The following is an 8872-nucleotide window of genomic DNA, read 5'->3' on the forward strand; positions in this document are numbered from 1 at the left end:
TCATCATTTAAATACAGTATCTTGACAGTTGCTGGAGGCACATGCAAGGCCCAGGACTGCCTTGATGAAATGCTAAGGGGTAATTTTGCCTAGAAACTTACGTGAGAATACGCTGGTTTGAAAGGCACATGCTGCTAAAATGTTTCATTGGATGCTGTCAATGCCATTCTTACAAAAGCATGACCCATTCTACGGTAGATTTATTTCCCCCCCTGTTTTTGCCAAGATGAAATTCAAGTTTAGAGGCTATATTTCAATTTGAAAATTGCTCTACCTGGAAAGGAAACAAATGAGAGATTCCTTGAATTGTATATAACTTCACACTTACTGTTAATTTTGAGGCAGACACAACAATGTATCCTAATGAGTTTTAGAAGCAGTAACAGGAGAATTAGGGACAAAACAATGAATTGCACGAAAACTTGGAATGCAAGCTCATTCTTGTTAATGATGGTCTCTGGAGCTCAGTGCTTCATGACCAGGTGGGTAAATAGGGCTGATTAGGTAATGAAACACATACACACACATGTAAACACACAGACAATAAAGTGATATCTAGGAGGTCCAATTTTCTGTCTAAATAAAAATTAAGTCCTTTATATTAAAAATAGACTCAAGTTTTATGAAATTCTAATTTCTAATTATATGTTTGGAAAATATTGCTTCAAAAAGGAATACTTATACAGAAGAGACAGAAAACTTAGTAGGCAAAGGTATTGTAAAATCAGTGTCGGATAACTTCAGCTACATTTCAAATGTATTAAGCTTATTTCTTTCTCAAGTTTGGCTTTGGTAAGAGCTATGAAATGTAGGGAAGCAGAGTAGGAGATAGCAGCTTGTTGGAAATGGGATGGCTAAAGATGGAATGCGTCAATTAAAAGGTGATAATTCTGCATTGGGCTTGGCTTATTCTTTACGCCAACTACTTCAGCCTCAAAATATTTGTGAGTAGAAGAACAGTGGCTGGAATTATGTCACAGTAAGATGCCCTTTTAGAACATATGCATGTCTCAACCAGGATTGCAGCTGCCTCCATCCTAAAAATCACACCGGAGAACTATATTAAAATATATGATTAATGCATTGAAAATACGTTTACATATTAACTTAATATTTTAAAAATATATTGCAAAAATAGGATACCATATATATGTATGTGTATATATATATATGTGTGTGTGTGTGTGTGTATGTATATATATATATATATACTTAAGAACTAAGATGAGCGTCTTTGTTTCTGTCTTTCTAGCATAGTCATGTGAAAGAACATAACCAGCTTGCAGTGGAACCATCCTGAAGCAGCTTTGTTTTATTAAATACTAGTTCAAATCTGATTATACCCAATTAAATTGATGCACAGGGGCCATTTTTCTTACTAAAATCATGAAAAGACGCTGTTTCCAAAATAATGCAAATATAAAGGTCACATATCCTCTAAAATGAGAATGCATACTTTAGATCTTCCTGGGAGCAGCTGGAACTTGCCCTCTAGCTATAAAACCATATTTTTATTTCAATATTTATTCAAGTATTACTTACAAGTGGTTGACGCTCCATGTCATCCCCCCCTACAATTTCCCACACCCTGCCTGAACACATAGAGTGGTTCTATTTTTCAGGGTGTTGGAGATTTATGAAATTTTACTGAAAGAGAGTAAGGAGAAAAAAATTATTTTAGTAAGTGGTTGGAATTTTGTATATTTCAGTTTTTACATGATTTTTGTATTCCAGGAGCAGGTATGTATTCCATGAATAGGTGATACATGCTTTGGGTCAACAACTCTTCGAAGAAACAGTGTCTTTCATTTTTCCTTTCACTTTTTCACTGGGTAATCTTCCTATCCTATTGGGAAACATTTGCAAAAGTAGCACCAAGTGAAATTTAAAGCGGATAATATTACGGTGCAGGCATTTAAAGTGATACCCAAAGGAGAAAATAAGCATCAAAAATGAACAATGGCCGAAGAAGGCAGGAGAACTAACCTTCATTGAGAATTTTCTCTGAGTCAGGTTCTGCGTAATGCAATTTTCATAAGATTATCCTCTTTAATCCTCGAAGTACTTCTATGAGATTAGCTCTAATACCCCTGTTTCAAGGGGATGTAGTAATTGGAACCTGGGTAGTCTAACTGATATGCCCATGATCCTATAGCTAAAAGACAGAGCAATGAGGTTGGCCTCTGCTCACACTGTGACATCTGCTTCTTGGGCTCTGGGAAGACACCCACGTCTTCCTGGGGGTTCACTGAGGCCTTGTGAGTGGTCGGACTGATGGGCTGTGAGGATGAGTAGCTATGTGTCAGCTTCTGGTGCTGTTCAGTTAGGAGTCCTTAGGAGTTACCCACATTTTCTCTTTCAGTGATGCCGCAGCCACTGAGGCCATGAGATGACGTAAGAACTGTAAGAGGAGTCACCTCTATCCTGGAGGCTTGGCAGGCCACTGTGGACACCCACCAAGGAGCACTGGACTTAGAATGAGAAGTTGGACACTTGATCCGTTAAACCACTGGAGCTTCTTTGCTAAACCTCAGGGTATCCTGGTTAATTGAACTGCCTCGTCTGTCTTGGTATTAAAAGGAAAGTAGTACCTTTCTCTCATATTTTAAAAGAGGAAGGAGAAAGATCATACAAAGCAAGTATATTTTAAATGTAATATCACATGCTGCACTGTATAGGGTAGTGACTAGCGTCCTGTGGCAATTTGTTTGAATTAATTAAAATTACAAAATTTAACTTTTTACTTAGCCAGTTTAGTTACAAGTGTTCAGTAGTCACATATGGTTTAGGGGTTCTTGTACTGGACAGCAGAGGATATTTCTAGTATCTTAGACAATGTGAAAACTGAAATATATAAAATTCCTATCAGTAAAATAATTTTTTTCTCCTTACTCTCAGTAGTAAAAATTTCATAAGTCTCAAACACCCTGAAAAATAGAACCCTCTTTATTCTGCATTCTAGCTATTGGCTGTGACACCAATATTATAAGTAGACATTGAAGCAGATGGCTTCTGAAATTGTATTGAGTCATGAAACTTTAGAAAAAAAGACTACAGTCACTAAAAACAAAGTTTTTTGGGAAAAGAATAGGAAAGACAAGTCATGGGTTTTCTCTGTTGTTTTTTTTTGGCTAAAAAATTCTGTGACTTTTTGAAAATATAAATATACATTTAGAAACCAAATAGCCCTGTATAGTATCTAATCGTGCTGGGCAATAGGAATGTGTAGAGCCTCCTGAGTAATACAAAGCTACTGAATTACTATTTGTTCTTGTCTGTGCACACATGCTTGGATGCACACACTCCGCTCTCTGTCCACTAGCATCCATGCTAAGGAATTTTACTGCATGTGGGAAGATGGTAAAAGCAGACATAGCTCTTCTTAATTAAAGTAAAATCTCAGAAGATTTATTTATTTTCTATTACTGCTCCTAAATCTAAGTTTGTGACTTTCTTTTCATGTGAAAGAAAAGGGGAAGATAAGTTGGACACAAAAAAGGGGTGAATTAACATAAATGAAGAATGAAAACCTTTCTAAGCTAGAACCCAAACCAACCAAGGCATTGATACATTTGTGACATCACAGCACATTGAGAAGCTATCTCAGGAAAGATTCTGGCTTGCTATTTATTTATTTATTAATTTATTTATTTTTACCAAATTCTCCATTTCAGTAACAAAGAATAAATTGATACCTTAAGAAATTCCCTGCACCAAATTTCCCAATGTTTCCAGCTTCGCTTCATGTTTTACCCCTACTTATCCTTATCAAGAAAAAGGGGACTATTATGACATCCATTGGGGAAATACCAGCAGCTCTTTCCTCTTTAATCCACGAGAGTGGGAGGGAGAAGCACATGAGCACAGGGGCCACTGGATTCCATTTTTGTTCTATGGTTAAGTGCACTCTTGAACCACACGTGACAGGCTCTATCCTTGACCCCTGATGGTTGACATAACAGACCAGAGAGGCCTTGGGAGCAATCTGCCTGTCTCCAGGAGCATTTTAGCACTGACATTATTTGGAATTGTCAATATATAATGACAATAAAAAGTAGAACAAAATTTTAGTTGGCTTTCATATTGTTTTTATATTCTCCACAGAAAACTTGTTCCTTAATTGCCTGTACCACAGGCAGACCACAGGTAGCTTTTGAAACTGGTCACACGGGCATGCTAGCAACATGGGTCTGGTACTGTGTCTGGTCTACAGTGTGGAGGAAGTCAAATATTTACTTTTCCTGTAACAAATCCATGATCTTATGAAAATTCAGCAGCATTCTTCTATTTTAATAAAACTATTTTTTTCAAGTTACACATTGTAGAATAAGTTCTTTCTATTTTTAATTGACTCTCATTTTAACCTCAAATACCCTATGAAATATTTTCATTTTTTATGTCTATTCAGTACTTCCTTAGTTGTTTGTTTTGTAGCTTTAAATTATCTTAATATTCTTTAGGGCGTAGTTGTTAAAAACCATGCTAGCAAGAGTAAGGATACCTTATTTTATGTCAGTGACAATTACTTTTAAAGGAATTGATTTTCTAACTTTAAGAAAAATGGCTCACAGCAGGCTGAGGGTGAAACAGAAACAAAACTAAACTAAAACCTTTGAAACCCTAACATTTACCTGGATGCTATTTAAAAACACCACTCTTGATGGCTATAGGAAAAAGAGTTTAAAATACCCACATCCCAACAGACAGAATATATGCTGGGATTCAGAAAAGATGGACTTTTATTCAGGCAATTATTTTTTATGAGAAAAAAATAGGAGAAAAACGAATTATGACAAATATATAACTGTAATTCACCTTAAAATGAAGAGCTCAGGAATAGTAATTTTTCCCATGAAATACCAGATATCAAATTGGCTGCTATCGAGATCAAGTAATATCCTATCATTTATGTCTGCCTTTATTATAGCGTTCCCATTGCATCCACGCCATTTCAGATTCAGCATCATAGTCCCCAGTTTAATGGTGCTAAATGTAGAGAAAAGTACTTTCAATATAAAGCCAGGCATGGAAGTATAGAGACTGACTGGATGATAAACTCATTGAACGAAAAGAGAATAACTGAAGAACCTCATGTTGCATTCTTTGAAACTGGAAAAGACTGCTGCAGCTCTTAGCCATAGGGTGCGATGGCTGTTCAGCATGGAAAGATGAATCATGAAAACTTGTACTAAAAAATATCATCACCTTCCCCAATTTACAGCTTTCCTTCCCCCCTCTCTCTCTCGTCTGGCAGGAATTCACAATCCTATTAATCAAAGCACGCCTATAAGCATAGGGATTTCAATGACCTTTTTTATCTCAGGGCTTTCCTTGGGATTCAAGTCAGTGGAGCTATAAACTGGAACAGTGTGAGCGTAAAAAGGAAGGAAATGACTGAGAGAGGCAGCATTGCTGAGTTAAATACATTTTTTTGAGAGGTTACTGCAGATATGTTCCATGGCACTTAAAAGGGTGTTAAGCAATTTTATCTTAGAAATGTTATATAACATTCACAAATGTTTGGTGGTTTGTGTATAATGCTGAGATGCATTTATTAAAGTACTGAATTAAGTGCTACTAAGTATGTATCAAAATAGATAACAGGAGAAGCTGATGAGCAATTCATGGAGACTGAGTGAGTAGAGGCCGTGGAATCAGAGCGATCTGAATTTGGAACCAGGCTTTGTAGGTTATTACTGCGTGATGCTGTTTTCACATTTAATTTAACTTATCTGAATCAAAATCCATTAAGTGAGGATATCACTACATGTCTCATAGGATTCTATTGAGTATTTAACTTATTTATGTATACAAAGTGTTTCTTACATGTTTCTAAAAGATTTAGGGGTCTACAAAGTTCTAGCATATTTTTTAGTTATTGGTTTTAAATTATGTGGTAATCTTGAAAAAAGTCAGTGTCAAAATATTCTGTTTCAGCTAGATGTATACTTCACAAACAGATATGGCCCTATGATATACGTATTTATTTATTGTTGTTTAAGAACCTGTCTTTGGCAAGTAAAAGTAAAATCATATAATGGTCAGACTTGAAGTAAAAATTACACTGTGGTTTAATTGTTTTTACGTAGAAGTAGAAAATTTGAATTATCCTAAACTGCAAACGAGTGTAGGCATACTGAAATAAAACAACACAACGAACTGAATGAACAAAAAAGCAGGCAAAAAAAATTCACATTTCAAGTAGAGCATTACCTGACTGTGGTGGTTTTACTCACTAACTTGTAACTGTTTTGTAAAAGTAGTTAATAATATATAATCATTGCATTTGTTGGGTACATTATTGAATCAGTTGGTTCCGAAAATATTGGGACCTGATAAAAATTAAAAAGCTGTTTTAAGGAGTATATAGTCATAGCAATAAAAGAGGCTTCTCAAGTGGAAAAACATGTTCTAAATAGCAAGGACCAAGGGAAAAAGTGAAATGCAAAACCTGCACTTGATTGCCAAACTCATTACAGCTTCAACAAATGAACAGTGTAGGTTACATAAATGTAATGTTGTTAATTCAAATTTTATTGGAGGGGTGATTTTATTTGTAAGAAGTTTTTTTTTAGTTTGTAGCTATGTAAATAACACTGTAATAAATATATTAACTTAATAATTGTCAAATTTTGCTGTACAGAAAAATCGATTTTTGATAACGAATATTTGTAAAAATAATTGGTAGCTTTTGCTGAGGTTAGTAAGATTCATCTATGAACTCTGAGGACAAAGAAGGGTTCCTGGTGGCTAACTGGGCTCAAAAAGAAAAAAAGAAAAGAAAAAAAGCAGAGCTTGGCAGCCGCGCGCACACAGGAGCCCGCGGGGAAAAGCCCCTGGGCCTCCAGTTCTGCCCGCGGGCCAGCCCTAGAGACGCAGCTGCCAGAGCCTTATTCCAACCAGCAGCTCCGCCGCTGTCACCGCGGCCCAGCTGCACGGCTGCAAGCAATGCCGAGTGCCTCTATTCTGACCAATCAGGACAGTGCCTTCTGGACCAATCAAACCGTGAGGATTTGGCGTCCTCATTTGCATGACGATAGGCCAATCAGGAGCCAGGGGCGGGACTTCCTTCCGTATAAGTCAGCTCCCTGCAGGGGGAGCGTGCACTTTCCGCTTCCCGCAGCCGGGGTGGGAGCGGGGTGGGAGCGGGGTGGGAGCGGAGCGGAGCGGGCCAGGCGGGCGGTCGTAGCGCAAAGCCCGGCAGGGCCGCGCGGCGTGGCCGAGCCGGGCGGGCGTGGGGCAGCCTCGCGGCCCCTTCAGCCGGGGCTCCCCCGGGGCGCGGGCCGGGGCGCTCCGGCGCTGTTCCGGGGGCTGTAGCGCTGTTGGCCCTGGATAAAGTTTCCTCCGCCGCCGCCCTTCCAGGTGGGGTTCCTGCAGCTGCGGAGCGGGCTCCAGCGGGCGTCCGTGGACACCCTGCCTGTCACTACCGTCTCGCTCGCCTTCCTTTCTATGGCATGTAGGTGGCTTTTATGTCAAGGATTTGCAGACCCACAGGATAAAAAAATCGAGCGTCAAGTAAAACAAATCAGAGAAATGAAGCACATGCTCTCTTTTCAGGAATAAAATGCAAACGTATCATTTACCTTACAGTTTGAATAATTCAGAAGGACAAATGCTATAGTGTCAAAACAACATGTTATTGCATATGTTGGTTGTGACAGAAAAGGAAGCGAGGCAGCGTCGGGGCCTGGGCCGGGGACCCCGGGGTGCCAGGTGGCGGGCAGGAACGGCAGGCCGCCTCAGAGAGGAGGAGGAGCTGACTTCATCTCCGGGCCGTCGCCGCCTCGGACTGGCAGCCCCCTGGGCCCCGAGGAGGCGTGACCGCTCGATGACCTTCCGCGGAGCGGCGATGGACCGGCTGCCCCTCGTGCCCTCGGCGCAGGTGGCAACGCAGTTACCGGGCAACGGGAGCCGCCAGACCCGACGCGGGAAAGGCCGCCGCGCCGTGTGCCCGCTTGTCGGGGCCGCGGAGCCCGGCGCCGCCCAGGCCCGCCCTGGCCTCTGTGCCCGCTCCCTCCTCCGGGCACAGCGCGGAGGAAATCCGCCTGAACACTTCTCCCGTTTCCTCTCCGTTTCCATCTTGGGGAGCCCGAGGACCCCAATGCCTGTAACAGAAGCAGCAGGCGTCTTTTAATCGTAGTGGGACATGCACCGAGAACTGAGAAAAGGTACCCATTGACGGAGGGAAAGACTGGGAGACAAAGAATGAAAGATGTTGGGAACGGGAGAGGACGGGAACCGAGGGTGAGTCCGGGCTTGTTAGGTAAGAAGCTGGAGGAGACACAGAAGCTTGGGGAGGAAGGCAGCCAGGAATCGGCGGAGAAGGCCCCTTGGGTCGCGCGGGGGCCAGCCGGGCACGCAGCAGACCTGCCCGGCCCGGCCCGGCCCGGCCCGGCCCGGCCCGGCCCGGCCGGCGGAGAACACGCCGGGCTCGGCCGGTGCAGGTCCCGAGTGGTGCCGGGAGCGCCGGCGAAGGAAATGCTCGGCCTCCAGTAGGAGACACAGCCGGCCGAAGGCACGAGCACCTTTCAATACACCATCAGCTTTACTCAGAAAAAACCAGGGGCGGCTCATCTCTTCCAACTGCTCGCTAAAGACACGCACAGCTGTGTCATCAAGGAAGAAAGGGATGTGTATAAAATACATCTTTTTCGAGTTCCTCTGAATTTATTCTGTAACCACACAAGGACACCAGTTCGTTATTCTTTACATACTCGTCTTGAAACTTATTTTTTTTTTAAGTTTGCTTCCAGTTTGGGGCAGAAATAGATGGTGTAATGACTTAAAGAGGAGAAAAAATGATTTCACATGCTGATATTCCCTTATATTGTCCTTGGAATCGTTCATTAATTACAAAACAGAACATTGTGCA

The sequence above is a fragment of the Miniopterus schreibersii genome, assembly GCF_964146895.1.
Source record: "Miniopterus schreibersii genome assembly, chromosome: 5".
NCBI lineage: Eukaryota > Metazoa > Chordata > Mammalia > Chiroptera > Miniopteridae > Miniopterus > Miniopterus schreibersii.